The following is a 17,058-nucleotide window of genomic DNA, read 5'->3' as shown; positions in this document are numbered from 1 at the left end:
CACCACAACATAATACACCACAAAACACCACAACATAATACAATACAATACACCACAATATAATACAACACAATACACCACAGTACACCACAACATAATACAACACAATACACCACAACATAATACATCACAATACACCACAACATCATACACCACAATACACCACAACAAAATACACCACAATACACCACAACACAATACACCACAGTACACCACAACATAATACACCACAGTACACCACAACATAATACAACACAGTACACCACAACATAATAAAACACAAAACACCACAATACACCACAACATAATACACCACAACGTAATACAACACATTACACCACACCAGAATACACCACAACACAATACACCACAACATAATACAACACAATACACCACAACATAATACACCACAATACACCACAACATAATACACCACAACATAATACAACACAATACACCACAACATAATACACCACAAACACCACAACATAATACAACACAATACACCACAACATAATACAACACAATACACCACAACATAATACAACCCCAACATAATACACCCCAACATAATACACCACAACATAATACAACCCCAACATAATACACCCCAACATAATACACCACAAAACACCACACCATAGACCAAAACAGTACACCACAACATAATACAACACAATACACCACAACATAACACATCACAATACACCACAACATCATACACCACAATACAGCACAACATAATACACCACAATACACCACAACAAAATACACCACAATACACCACAACACAATACACCACAGTACACCACAACATAATACACCGCAGTACACCACAACGTAATACAACACAATACACCACAACATAATAAAACACAAAACACCACAATACACCACAACATAATACACCACAACGTAATACAACACAATACACCACACCAGAATACACCACAACACAATACACCACAACATAATACACCACAATACACCACAACATAATACACCACAATACACCACAACATAATACACCACAACATAATACAACACAATACACCACAACATAATACAACACACCACAAGACAATACACCACAATACACCACAACAAAATACACCACAATACACCACAACACAATACACCACAGTACACCACAACATAATACACCACAGTACACCACAACATAATACAACACAGTACACCACAACATAATAAAACACAAAACACCACAATACACCACAACATAATACACCACAACGTAATACAACACATTACACCACACCAGAATACACCACAACACAATACACCACAACATAATACAACACAATACACCACAACATAATACACCACAATACACCACAACATAATACACCACAACATAATACAACACAATACACCACAACATAATACACCACAAACACCACAACATAATACAACACAATACACCACAACATAATACAACACAATACACCACAACATAATACAACCCCAACATAATACACCCCAACATAATACACCACAACATAATACAACCCCAACATAATACACCCCAACATAATACACCACAAAACACCACACCATAGACCAAAACAGTACACCACAACATAATACAACACAATACACCACAACATAATACATCACAATACACCACAACATCATACACCACAATACAGCACAACATAATACACCACAATACACCACAACAAAATAAACCACAATACACCACAACACAATACACCACAGTACACCACAACATAATACAACACAGTACACCACAACATAATAAAACACAAAACACCACAATACACCACAACATAATACACCACAACGTAATACAACACAATACACCACACCAGAATACACCACAACACAATACACCACAACATAATACACCACAATACACCACAACATAATACACCACAATACACCACAACATAATACACCACAACATAATACAACACAATACACCACAACATAATACAACACACCACAAGACAATACACCACAATATAATTCAACACAATAAAAACACCACAATGCACCACAACACATTCCAAAACAACACAATACAACATATTACAATACACCACAATACAATGGAACATAATACACCACAATACAACACACCACAATACAATACACCACAACATAATACACCAAAACACAATACAATACAACACAATACAACACACCACAGCACAAATCAACACAACACAACACAATACAATAGAATACACTACAACACAATACTACAGAATACAACACAATAAAACACAACACAACACAATGCAGCAAAATACCCTACAACACAACAATACAATACACACCAACACAACACAACAGAACAGAACACAATACAATGCAACACAATACATTGCATTTTGTTTTAAATCAAATTAATATTGGGTGCCGTTTTCAAGAGATTGTTAAATAAATGTTAACTATTTGGTTGTAATATCATCCCGTCTTAAAGAGCACAGTCAGAACTACACAGATTACTCCATGTTTATCTCTATCATCAGAGTTATACAGCAAGTCACTGTTTATCTCTATCATCAGAGTTATACAGCAAGTCACTGTTTATCTCTATCATCAGAGTTATACAGCAAGTCACTGTTTATCTCTATCAACAGAGTTATACAGCAAGTCACTGTTTATCTCTATCATCAGAGTTATACAGCAAGTCACTTTTTATCTCTATCATCAGAGTTATACAGCAAGTCACTGTTTATCTCTATCATCAGAGTTATACAGCAAGTCACTGTTTATCTCTATCATCAGAGTTATACAGCAAGTCACTGTTTATCTCTATCATCAGAGTTATACAGCAAGTCACTGTTTATCTCTATCATCAGAGTTATACAGCAAGTCACTGTTTATCTCTATCATCAGAGTTATACAGCAAGTCACTGTTTATCTCTATCATCAGAGTTATACAGCAAGTCACTGTTTATCTCTATCATCAGAGTTATACAGCAAGTCACTGTTTATCTCTATCATCAGAGTTATACAGCAAGTCACTGTTTATCTCTATCATCAGAGTTATACAGCAAGTCACTGTTTATCTCTATCATCAGAGTTATACAGCAAGCCACTGTTTATCTCTATCATCAGAGTTATACAGCAAGTCACTGTTTATCTCTATCATCAGAGTTATACAGCAAGTCACTGTTTACCTCTATCATCAGAGTTATACAGCAAGTCACTGTTTATCTCTATCATCAGAGTTATACAGCAAGTCACTGTTTATCTCTATCATCAGAGTTATACAGCAAGTCACTGTTTATCTCTATCATCAGAGTTATACAGCAAGTCACTGTTTATCTCTATCAACAGAGTTATACAGCAAGTCACTGTTTATCTCTATCATCAGAGTTATACAGCAAGTCACTGTTTATCTCTATCATCAGAGTTATACAGCAAGTCACTGTTTATCTCTATCATCAGAGTTATACAGCAAGTCACTGTTTATCTCTATCATCAGAGTTATACAGCAAGTCACTGTTTATCTCTATCATCAGAGTTATACAGCAAGTCACTGTTTATCTCTATCATCAGAGTTATACAGCAAGTCACTGTTTATCTCTATCATCAGAGTTATACAGCAAGTCACTGTTTATCTCTATCATCAGAGTTATACAGCAAGTCACTGTTTATCTCTATCATCAGAGTTATACAGCAAGTCACTGTTTACCTCTATCATCAGAGTTGTACAGCAAGTCACTGCACGCTTTTCATGATCAGTATGAACATTAGTGGATCATTTCATTTCAGATACCTGAGGGTAGCCTCACATCCCTCTGGGATTGTTCACGACAAATACTGGAGAGGTTGGCTTTGTTGAATGACCAGTTAACTCATTGTAATAATTAGCTAATACCTCTGAGAAAATAGTCTCCCTGGGGATTCCAAACGACCAGGAAGGGAGGAAGGACAGAATGTGTTTGTTTGTAGTATGTGCCTGACGTGTGTGTACTGTATGCATGTCAGTGGTGTAAAGTATTTAAGTAAAAATACTTGAATGTACTACTTAAGTCGTTTTTTGGAAGTATCTGTACTTTACTTTATTATTTTTATTGTTGACAAATTTTACTTTCACTTCACTACATTCCTGCCTGTCTGCCTGTCTGTCTGTCTGTCTGTCTGTCTGTCACACTGCACCAGATGCCCATGTCAGGGTTTAGAGTTGATAATCCAGCCAAGAATTTCTGATCCGGGAGAAGGATGAAAGATTTAGACTCTCACCCTTGGTCTCTAAGGCTTCATTCACTGCATCGCTCCTTCCTTCCTTCCTTCCTTCCTTCCTTCCTTCCTTCCTTCCTTCCTTCCTTCCTTCCTTCCTTCCTTCCTTCCTTCCTTCCTTCCTTCCTTCCTTCCTTCCTTCCTTCCTTCTCTCTCGTGTTCTCTCTCTCTCGTGTTCTCTCTCTCTCGTGTTCTCTCTCTCTCTCTCTCTCTCTCTCTCTCTATCTCTCTCTCCTGTTCTCTCTCCCTGACCCCATGACTCAGTATAGAACAGATCTTGTGATGATTATTTCAGAAGCTCTCTGGTGTGATTCTGCGTTTCCTACCTACAAAGTACTGTTATGGAGGAGTAGTACTCCTGTATCCTGTGTCCTAAGTGTACCACCACCACCCCATGATATGTTCAATGACAATATCATAACAAATATAGAAATACTACTAATATAGAGAAATAATCCTGAGGATGTGTGGTGGCTTGGTTCTGTCTGTCTGTCTGTCTGTCTGTCTGTCTGTCTGTCTGTCTGTCTGTCTGTCCGTCCGCCTGCCTGCCTGCCTGCCTGCCTGCCTGCCTGCCTGCCTGCCAGTGGCCCACCCTGCCCTCACCCTTCCTCTTCACTGTGTTTCCTCTCTCTGTTCATCCCCCCATGTTACCTCTCTCTCTCTCTCTCTGTTCATCCCCCCATGTTACCTCTCTCTCTCTCTCTCTCTGTTCATCCCCCCATGTTACCTCTCTCTCTCTCTCTGTTCAGAACTCATTTGCCAGCTTGTGTTCCCCTCACCTGGCATTGCTCTCTTTGATGTGCTGTAGCAGACACTGGGCTGGAACTGCAGTATAACCTGTGTTTGTGAAGTCTGAAGCCAGCCTCCTCTCTCTTTCACTCTCTCCCTCTCTCTTTCTCCCAGCCTCTTTCCCACTCCCTCTCTCTCTCCCTTCATCAATGGCAGGTAGAGTAAAGCCGGTCTGTGTGGCTCATTAAAAACGAGAGGTAGGCAGGCAGATGTATAGAGGGATAGATGGGGGGATAGAGGTAAAGGAGAAAACATGTGCCTCACCTCCTCCCTAATCAGCCTGTCTTTCCACAAACACTGACAGGGCTCCCAACGCGCCAACCCACCAGGACCTAGTTTCAAACACTGAAATAAACACTGTAGGAACGTCTGAAACGAGTTCATTTGGTGACTTAAAGAAGAAAATAAAAAGGCTCAATAAGACGGATGCGTTGGACAGACGCTGAAGTGGGATTGAAAGATGGATATCTGGCATGTTTTGACATGACTAGTGATCCTGATCCATATCCCCTGCAATACAACAAGACATTGTTTTACTGTCACATGCACCAGATAGGTGCAGTGAAATGTGTTGTTTTACACAGTCAGCGATAGTAGTGTGGTGCCCCTAGAGAAAATTAGAGTTGAATTGCCTTGCGCAAGGGAACATTGACAGAGTTTTCACCTTGTCGTCTTGGGTATTTGAACAAGCAGCTTTTCATTTACTGGCCCAACGATCGTACCGCTAGGCTACCTGCTGCCTCTGAGTAGAGGCTCCCCCTCTGGGATTGTTCACGACAAATACTGGAGAGGTTGGCTTTGTTGAATGACCAGTTAACTCATTGTAATAATTAGCTAATACCTCTGAGAAAATAGTCTCCCTGGGGATTCCAAATGACCAGGAAGGGAGGAAGGACAGAATGTGTTTGTTTGTAGTATGTGCCTGACGTGTGTGTACTGTATGCATGTCAGTGGTGTAAAGTATTTAAGTAAAAATACTTGAATGTACTACTTAAGTCGTTTTTTGGAAGTATCTGTACTTTACTTTATTATTTTTATTGTTGACAAATTTTACTTTCACTTCACTACATTCCTAAATAAAATAATATATTTTTTACTTCATACATTTTTCCTAACACCCAAAGGTATGTTGGATGCTTAGCAGGATGGGAAAATTGTCAAATTCAGGCACTTATCAAGAGAACATCCCTGGTCATCCCTACTTCCTGATCTGGACTCACTAAACACTCATGCTTCGTTTGTAAATTAGTGTTGGGGTGTGGCCCTGGCTATCTGTAAAGAAAAAAATAACATTGGGCCATCTGGTTTGTTGAATATAAGGAATTACAAACTACATTTTAGCAATAGCATTTGATACTTAAGTATATTTAAAACTAAATACTTTTAGACTTTTACGCAAGTAGTATTTTACTTGGTGACTCGCTTGTCATTTTCTATTAAGGTATCCTAACTTTTACTTAAGTATGACAATTGAGTACTTTTTCCACCACTGATGTTCGTGCATGTGTCTGTGCATCTTTGATGTGTGTCTGTGCGTGTGTGCATGTGTACATATACGTGAATGCACGCCTGTGTGTGTTTGTGTCTCAAAAAAAAGAAAAGCTGTCCGAACGAAATGAAGGTCTATAAAGCGTAGGGAGGCTGTGTCTGGCTGATGAGAGGACTGCCTGTGTCGTCTGTGAAGCCCCTATCTCCCTCTTCTCTTGAAGAAGCTATTTCAACTCCACACATCAATAGTAAACTCTCTGGAGCAAAGAGCAGCACAATAATTCCCGATAAATCACTCCCTCACGGAAGCACTCTGCGCTCAATCAGACCCGTGACCTTCAGCTCCCTCTTTCTACATCATATAGCCTAGAAATAAAAAAAGCTTATTAGCTTAGAACACTGTTGATACGTTTGCATGAAAAGCAATGTACTAATGAGACGTGCACAAGGCGACTATTCGTTTGGAGATATCTACGTTCCAACTGGAACATAATACACTGCTAATGGCATCTCCTCTTCCTAAAACGGGAGGGGAATGATATAAAATGTATTCATATCAAAGAGAAGGGTGTCAATGAATAAAGAGCTGCATCAGTTCCTTGATGACAGCCAGAGGGAAAAACCAATGGACTGACTGACTGACTGACTGACTGACTGACTGACTGACTGACTGACTGACAGACTGACAGAGGACAAGTAACCAACCTCGACAGTTTACCGTAGATAATGTGTGATTACATGAACTTTTGCAGGTCGAGGAAAACGATTGCTTACATCCAGATATAAACAAGAGGTTGCCAGGTTGCCAGATCATCTAACTTCTGGGCACAGACCAGAGAGTAAGTAAATGTGAATAATGAGATGTTATTGGTATTACTCCACTGGCACAGATAGGAAACAGTCAGTACCTCTCCCATTACATTGGAATGTATTTGCATCAGTGGAAAATGGAAGTAAAATAAACTCTTGCTAATCAACACATTTCCTACTTGTAGACAAAGGGAAAACCCATGTTAGAGAATTAACCACAAAAAAATGCCCTGAAACACTTTGGGGAATAGACTGAATATCTAGTTTCTCTCTAATCATTGTCCTCCTCTCTTTTTGATTGGAAACTCTCCCGTCATCCTGTCCTCCTGACATACAGAGCGGTAACATCCCATCACTAGAGAACACGGTAATCATTCTCTCATTAAACCCCTCCTCTTCCAGAACTGCTCCCAACGCTCAATAGACTTGTCTGCTCCGACAACTTATTTGGTGGACAGCCCCCGAGGGCCGGGACCCTCTCAGCTCATGATGGTAACGTTAGGAGGCTCTGAGGCTTTCACTCAAGGGCCCCTGCCTCAGAGGGAGAAACAATGTGGACTTTGTTCTGACAGCAAGCGGTCTGTGGGGAAAATGTTTAAAGGCTACTTAATTAGAGAAAAAGTGAGAGGTAAGCCATCCTTCAGATGTGGAGGACGCCACAAAACAGGAAATAAAATCATACCTGGACTGATCATTATCCCATTACACCTGCAAAATGTAGAATACCACACCCGTAAAAGACCTTGTTCTCTCCTAAACTGCTGACGTTTTCTCACATTGGAGAATGATAAATAGTAGTGTAGAAATTGAAGGTAAACATTTCCTAATTGTTTCCCAAATGATTCTCACTATAGTAATGTGTCATTTTACATCTCCTTAATCAAAGCTGTGTTACTGAGGGAATATGTACTATACATGGACTCATATACAACAACAATAAGACACTAAGGCCCAAAGCTGTGTTACTGAGGGAATAGATAGTATACACAGACTCATATACAAAAACAATAAGACACTAAGGCTCAAAGCTGTGTTACTGAGGGAATAGATAGTATACACAGACTCATATACAGCAACAATAAGACACTAAGGCTCAAAGCTGTGTTACTGAGGTAATATATAGTATACACAGACTCATATACAGAAACAATAAGACACTAAGGCTCAAAGCTGTGTTACTGAGGGAATAGACTTATATACAGCAACAATAAGACGCTAAGGCTCAAAGCTGTGTTACTGAGGGAATAGACTTATATACAGCAACAATAAGACGCTAAGGCTCAAAGCTGTTTTACTGAGGGAATATACTTATATACAGCAACAATAAGACGCTAAGGCTCAAAGCTGTTTTACTGAGGGAATAGATAGACTCATATACAGCAACAATAAGACGCTAAGGCTCAAAGCTGTGTTACTGAGGGAATAGATAGACTCATATACAGCAACAATAAGACGCTAAGGCTCAAAGCTGTTTTACTGAGGGAATAGATAGACTCATATACAGCAACAATAAGACGCTAAGGCTCAAAGCTGTGTTACTGAGGGAATAGATAGACTCATATACAACAACAATAAGACAGTAAGGCTCAAAGCTGTGTTACTGAGGGAATAGATAGACTCATATACAGCAACAATAAGACACTAAGGCTCAAAGCTGTGTTACTAAGTGAATAGATAGACTCATATACAGCAACAATAAGACACTAAGGCCATGTGTTCCATGGACAATACAAAAGGTTGGGAGTATTGTCAAATCAACAACCAAACACAGCTCAAGGTGTGGCACATTGAATAAACTCAATCACCTTATCGCTCTTTCTTGCACAATCACACACGCATGCACACGCAAACACATACACACTCACACACACACACACACACTATGAAGAGTTAAGGCAGTACAAACAGGAGGAGAATAAGAGGGCTATGGCACAGGCAGGCATCGTCTCCAGACTCATACATAAACACACCCTACAGCTATGACAAACAACAACAACAAACTAAACCCTAATGTTCTCTCTCTCTCTCTCTCTCTGTCCATCCCTGTAACCATACTTCAGAGGGAGAGCGCTAGCTGCAGATTAGCCCAAACCGCTGTGTTAAAGGTATACATTTCCCATGTGATGCCACCTCCCCAACCCCCATCAACCCTCCCAAGCCCCCGCCCCTTGTTGTCTTCAGCGATGCTCAATTATTAATAGATAAACAAAGAGTTGAGGTTGTGATGGGCTGTCTGCAGAGTTTTCTCTCCCTCATATCTCCCAGGCCCAGGAAAACACACCCAGGGCCTGACACTCTAAAGGGGGAGGAGCGCTTTGAGGTCAAACCCACTCACAGCTCCGGAGACACAGGAGAGAGAGAAAGTGCAGTGAGTCTTAGACGTGGGCTGAGACGTCTGGGAGGAGAACTACAACAGATACATTATTTCCTCCACTGCTCTGAACGGCTGCTCCTTCTGAACCCCGCCTTCCATCTCTCTCTCCTACTCTCCCCATCTCTGTTTCTCTCTCTTGTTCATCTCTCTCTCCTACTCTCCCTTCCCTGTTTCTCTCTCTTGTTCATCTGCAGAGGCTCTGCATCTGTCCTCGTGGTCCTAGACCTTAGAGCTGCTTTTGATACCATCGATCACCACATTCTTTTGGAGAGATTGGAAACCCAAATTGGTCTACACAGACAACGTCTGGCCTGGTTGAGATCTTATCTGTCGGAAAGATATCAGTTTGTCTCTGTGAATGGTTTGTCCTGACAAATCAATTGTAAATTTCGGTGTTCCTCAAGGTTCCGTTTTAGGAACACTAATGTTTTCACGATATATTGTACCTCTAAGGGATGTCATTCGAAAACATAATGTTAACTTTCACTGCTATGCGGATGACACACAGCTGTACATTTCAATGAAACATGGTGAAGCCCCAAAATTGCCCTCGCTAGAAGCCTGTGTTTCAGACATAAGAAAGTGTATGGCTGCAAACTTTCTACTTTTAAACTCAGACAAAACAGAGATGCTTGTTCTAGGTCCAAAGAAACAAAGATATATTCTGTTGAATCTGACAATTAATCTTGATGGTTGTACAGTCGTCTCAAATAAAACTGTGAAGGACCTTGGCATTACTCTGGACCCTGATCTCTCTTTTGACGAACATATCAAGACTGGTTCAAGGACAGCTTTTTTCCATCTACGTAACATTGCAAAAATCCAAAAATGATGCAGATAAATTAATCCATGCTTTTGTTACTTCTAGGTTAGACTACTGCAATGCTCTACTTTCCGGTTACCTGGATAAAGCACTAAATAAACTTCAGATAGTGCTAAATACGGCTGCTAGAATCCTGACTAAAACCAAAAAATGTGATCATATTACTCCAGTGTTAGCTCCCTGCACTGGCTTCCTGTCAAGGCAAGGACTGATTTCAAGGTTTTACTGCTAACCTACAAAGCATTACATGGGCTTGCTCCTACCTATCTTTCCAATTTGGTCCTGCCATACATACCTTACACGTACGCTACGGTCACAAGACGCAGGCCTCCTAATTGTCCCTAGAATTTCTAAGCAAACAGCTGGAGGCAGGGCTTTCTCCTATAGAGCTCCATTTTTATGGAATGGTCTGCCTACCCATGTGAGAGACGCAGACTCGGTCTCAACCTTTAAGTCTTTACTGAAGACTCATCTCTTCAGTGGGTCATGTGATTGAGTGTAGTCTGGCCCAGGAGTGTGAAGATGAACGGAAAGGCTCTGGAGCAATGAACCGCCCTTGCTGTCTCTGCCTGGCCGGTTCCTCTCTCTCCACTGGGATTCTTTGCCTCTAACCCTACTACAGGGGCTGAGTCACTGGCTTACTGGTGCTCTTTCATGCCATCCCTAGGAGGGGTGCGTCACTAGAGTGGGTTGAGTCACTGATGTGATCTTCCCATCTGGGTTGGCAACCCCCCTTGGGTTGTGCCGTGGCAGAGATCTTTGTAGGCTATACTCGGCCTTGTCGCATGATGGTAAGTTGGTGGTTGAAGATATCCCTCTAGTGGTGTGGGGGCTGTGCTTTAGCAAAATGTGTGGGGTTACATCCTGCCTGTTTGGCCCTGTCCGGGTGTTTCATCGGATGGAGCCACAGTTTCTCCTGACCCCTCCTGTCTCAGCCTCCAGTATTTATGCTGCGGTAGTTTATGTGTCGGGGGGTTAGGGTCAGTCTTTTATAGCTGGAGTACTTCTCCTGTCTTGTCCGTTGTCCTGTGTGAATTTAAGTATCTCTCTATCTCTGTCTCTCTGTCTCTGTCTCTCTCTCTCTCTCTCTCTCTCTCTCTCTCTCTCTGTCTCTGTCTCTCTCTCTCTCTCTCTCTCTCTCTCTCTCTCTCTCTCTCTCTCTCTTTCTCTCTCTCCCTTTGTATCTCTCTCTCTCTCTCTCTCTCTCCCTTTGTATCTCTCTCTCTCTCTCCCTTTGTATCTCTCTCTCTCTCTCTCTCTCTCTCTCTCTCTCTCTCTCTCTCTCTCTGAGCTTAGAAACATCCCCACTACTTCACAGGGATGGCCAACATCCTGAGATAGAGATTGTGAGCGAGAGTGAGAATCTGCTCAGAACGGACGTGGTTGTGCACCATCTCCGAGGTTTATGCAATGACTAGCTATGTAACTAACGACTGTAAATGGCATCAGATAATTTCACTAAGAGATTTCAGTTGGCCCACAGCACTCCTTTGTTATGTCTTTCATTCTGCTCTGAGTTCCTCTTCCAGGGTTTCCTCGGTAGTTTAGGATGTTTTGGGGAAGACCACACTATGTTTTGAGTAGCTAACTTTCTCTGTCATTAATTGGGAAATGAAAATCACACAGGGAAGCTATGAGGTCATGTCTTGATTTCTTTTCCATCTCTCTGTTCTTCTCTCTATCTCTTGCTTTTCCAACAGACACACACTGAAAACACACACACACACACACACGCACACACACACACACACACACACACACACACCGCACACAAACAGCACTCCTTTGTCATGTATATTACTCTGCTCTGAGTTCCTCTTCCAGGGTCTCCACGGTGGTTTTAGATGTTTTGGGTAAGACCACAATCTGCTTTGAGAACATAACTGTGTTTCTGTCATTAATTGGGAAATGAAAATCAGATGGGGAAGCAGTGGCGTGACCACATCATCACAGAACCCTGTGCTAGATTCATCAGTGGCGTGACTACATCATCACGGAACCCTGTGCTAGATTCATCAGTGGCGTGACTACATCATCACGGAACCCTGTGCTAGATTCATCAGTGGCGTGACTACATCATCACGGAACCCTGTGCTAGATTCATCAGTGGCGTGACTACATCATCACGGAACCCTGTGCTAGATTCATCAGTGGCGTGACTACATCATCACGGAACCCTGTGCTAGATTCATCAGTGGCGTGACTACATCATCAAGGAACCCTGTGCTAGATTCATTAGTGGCGTGACTACATCATCATGGAACCCTGTACTAGATTCATCAGTGGCGTGACTACATCATCACGGAACCCTGTGCTAGATTCATCAGTGACGTGACTACATCATCACGGAACCCTGTGCTAGATTCATCAGTGGCGTGACTACATCATCACGGAACCCTGTGCTAGATTCATTAGTGGCGTGACTACATCATCGCGGAACCCTGTGCTAGATTCATCAGTGGGCCCCCGATGTAAATTGGAACAGCAGTAGAAAGTCAACAGAGGAGATGAACTAGAAAGACATAGCATAGAAAGACTTACGGGTAGCCAAAAATTACTCAGTGATAGCCACGCCTCAGAATCTTCGCCACAATATCATTTGACAGTATTTGCATATTTCCCAGCAGCCTTTGCACAACAATAAAAAATGACATTTTTATGTATACCAAATAGATTTATTGTCATCAATATATTCAAATATTTAGGTAACTGGTATATAGTGGCATTTCTTTTGGTTTTTGATTTTTTATAACCTTGACTGGGATGTGTTGTTGAGCAAATTACTTGTAGGTCTGTTTTTCAGTGCCTAATAGCATGAGGTCTTTCACAATGGTTTGTGTTGAACAGTGTGATTGACTGATGACAAATCCTGTGTTGAACTATAGGGTCCTGTGTGTAGATAACTGGGGGACCATACAAAATTAATATTGAGATTTTGTGGGCCCCCCTATGGCCGAAGGCCCCAGTGCACGAGCACCGCCAGCACGCCCGCCACTGCAGGTAAGCTATGAGGTCATGTCTTCATTCCTCTCTCATCTCTCTTTTCTTCTCTCTCTTTCCCTCAATCTCCTTTTTTCCTATAAACTAACAAAATCAATAGCCACACACACACACCACACACACAACCTCAGTCTGACTCTAAGACAATAATCATACCAACATGTACAGTATAGCATGAACGGCTAAGGCAGATAGATAAGACAACCCCTTACAGACAACATCACACGCATGCGCGCACACACACACACACACAAACCAAAACACACTACCACATAAATCCATCAAACCTAGATCAAGATCTCTGACTTGTTAAGGCACCGTTTGTCAGCTGCTCCGGGAGTGACTGTGTGACTCCGGTACTAATTGCCACTGGTGCTAAATTTAGTAGAAGAGATGTTGAGTCCTTTTGATCAGACGGCTCTGAATCTCCAAAATCATACTCAGCCTCGCAGGCAAGTTTCCCCACTCTCCCCATCTGTCTGTCACTGGGGAATAGGTGAACTATTCCATATGTCAGACTTGTCAATCACCCACGGAATATGGGACTTTTTTCTTCTTCTTCTACCCGAGCTGGGTAGATAGAGCTCCTCTGTCGGAGAATTCTTCTTCTACCCGAGCTGGGTAGATAGAGCTCCTCTGTCGGAGAATTCTTCTTCTTGAGTTCTGGGTGTTTATTTATTTTTCAATGTCATCATGGGTGGTTCGGAACCTCAAGACAAGAATATTAATCAAAACATTCTCTGAGAGAGGAATTTTAATTGTTGGATTAATCAATCATTGTAAATGAGACAGGTCTGTCGTCGCTCTGTGGGGAGACAGAGTCTGCCAGAGTTATTCAAGATACAATCACAGGATTTCATATTTTGATACAATTATGATATTGTATATCAAACCCTGCTTTTCCTGAAGTACATGGATCAGATATCGAAACAAATCATGCTGTTAGCTGGATATTTCACAGGATGGTGTGACCAAACTTCACTTTCATTTGTTCCTTGCAATCCATATCATAACACTGACTCCCTTTAACACGTGACAGAATGCTGGTCTAAAGCAGTGAGAAATAGCACAGCACTAAAAGGCTTTCACAGCGCCATATGGAAGCTAGGCACAAGGTGATAAGAAAATGAATAGCTTTCTGTAGGTAGGGTACACTTCACACTCTCTGAAAATATACCATTAACCAGCACTAAAAATATAGATAGAGTCACCGCCCTCAATCTCTCTCTATCTGCACTGTTGCTTGGGTGAGCACTTGCACCGGGATGCCTTTGGAACCATCTCTGTGAGTGACAAGAACAACTAGAGGAGAGGTTGCTGTTTAGTGGATGAGTGATGCAGATGGGGCTAAGGAGACTGGGCCTGTAAGTCGTACAATACAGTGGCACTGTGTGTGTGTATGTGTGTGTGTGTGTGTGTGTGTGTGTGTGTGTGTGTGTGTGTGTGTGTGTGTGTGTGTGTGTGTGTGTGTGTGTGTGTGTGTGTGTGTGTGTGTGTTCACTGCAATCATGGTTATGGTGGGTCAAGTGCCAACTTCATCTCCACTAAAGGTCCACTCCGTACCTTGGAAACTAATAAATAATCTACTTTGAGCTGTGTAAGTGATGTGATGTTCTGCAGGAGGCTCTCATGGTAATTAATACATTTTTCATAATCCGGCCGAATGGCTAAATAAAGGGACTGATGGAGAGATTGATCTTGTTGGCGAGAACGTTTATAAAAGACAGAAATCATACTAAAAGCATCATCTAAACAAGACATATAAAGGCCAAGGTTGCTTGGTGAATATACCTTTAATGGGAGCCGGCTCGTACACTGCTGTTCTTTCTCTTTTCCCCCCATGAGTTCATTTTTACAGCTGAATGTTGGTATCTGTTATTGACTCCAGCAATATCTTCTGTTTCCATTCTAAGTGATGGCGCAAACAAGGACACAATGCAGATATGAGACTAACTGTCAAAACAACCGAGTTGCAAGAGATACATTTTCACCTCAGAGGAAGTTCATTAGCTGTTACTCGTACTTGGAGTCATTAAGTACGTTTGACTATGGATATTTATTGAATATGTGAAGTCATGGATCTTTATAAACAGATGATCACTACATTGACCCCAGGCTGTTATGTATATGTTACTTACTGTAAGTAAGAGATGCATAACAGTGATTTCTGATAGCACAGTGGCAGCCAAAGCATATGGACAAATATGGACAAACTGAAAGACATTTCAGCCAATGACTTGCTCAATCCATTCAGATTGTAATACAGTCTAATGCTGACAATGATACGGTATATACCCAACACTACAGTAACGTAGTCAAATCATGGATCAGCGTAAAAGGGATGTGTCACGTCCTGACCTTAGTTACTTTTTTATGTCTCTGTTTTAGTTTGGTCAGGGCGTGAGTTGGGGTGGGCATTCTAAGTTATGTATTCTAGGTTTTGTATTTCTGTGTTTGGCCTGGTATGGTTCCCAATCAGAGGCAGCTGTCGATCGTTGTCTCTGATTGAGAACCAGAAGAGGAGGAAAACCGTTACAGAACTACCCACCACAACCGGACCAAGCAGCGTGGTAACCAGGAGCAGAGGGTTCTGGACTCCTGGACTTGGGAGGAGATACTTTAAGGTAAGGTACCCTGGGCCCAGGCTGGGGAATATCACCGCCCCAAGGAAGATCTAGAGGCAGCGAGAGCTGAGCGGCGACGATATGAGGTAAGGCAGCGCAACAGGCACGAGAGGCACACGGGGAGATTGGTGGAGTTAGGCGATAGACCTGAGCCAACTTCCCGTGCTTACCGGAAGAAGCGCAGTACTGGTCAGGCACCGTGTTATGCGGTTAAGCGCACGGTGTCGCCAGTACACGCTCATAGCCCTTCACTACGGCGCTGCCCGAGTCTCCCGTCTATTCGGGGCCCGCTGCAAGGGTCCCCAGTCCGAGGTCGGCGGCGAGGGTCGGCGGCCGCTCCAAAGGCGCCACTTAAGTGGGACAAGACTATGGTGGAGTGGGGTCCACATCCCGCGCCAGAGCCGCCACTGTGGACAGATGCCCACCCAGACCCTCCCCTATGGGTTTAGGTTTTGAGGCCGGAGTCCGCACCTTTGGGGGGGGGGGGGGTACTGTCACGTCCTGACCTTAGTTCCTTTTTTATGTCTCTGTTATAGTTTGGTCAGGGCGTGAGTTAGGGTGGGCATTCTATGTTGTGTATTCTAGGTTTTGTATTTCTGTGTTTGGCCTGGTATGGTTCCCAATCAGAGGCAGCTGTCGATCGTTGTCTCTGATTGAGAACCATACTTAGGCAGCCTGTTTTCTCACTATGAGTTTTCTCACTATGACAGAACTGTTTCGAGTTGGTCTATTTTTGTTATTTTGTCTTAGTGTTCTGAGTTAAAATAAATATGAACATGGACACTTACCACGCTGCGTATTGGTCCGATCCTTCCTACTCCTCCTCAGAAGAGGAGGACAACCGTTACAGGATGTTTATTCTGCAAACTAGCATCAAAAGCAAATGCTAGTAAGGAATATTCTTTACATAC

Source organism: Oncorhynchus clarkii, chromosome 7, assembly GCF_045791955.1.
Source record: "Oncorhynchus clarkii lewisi isolate Uvic-CL-2024 chromosome 7, UVic_Ocla_1.0, whole genome shotgun sequence".
Taxonomy (NCBI): Eukaryota; Metazoa; Chordata; class Actinopteri; order Salmoniformes; family Salmonidae; genus Oncorhynchus; species Oncorhynchus clarkii.
Note: the sequence above shows the minus strand (reverse complement) of the source record.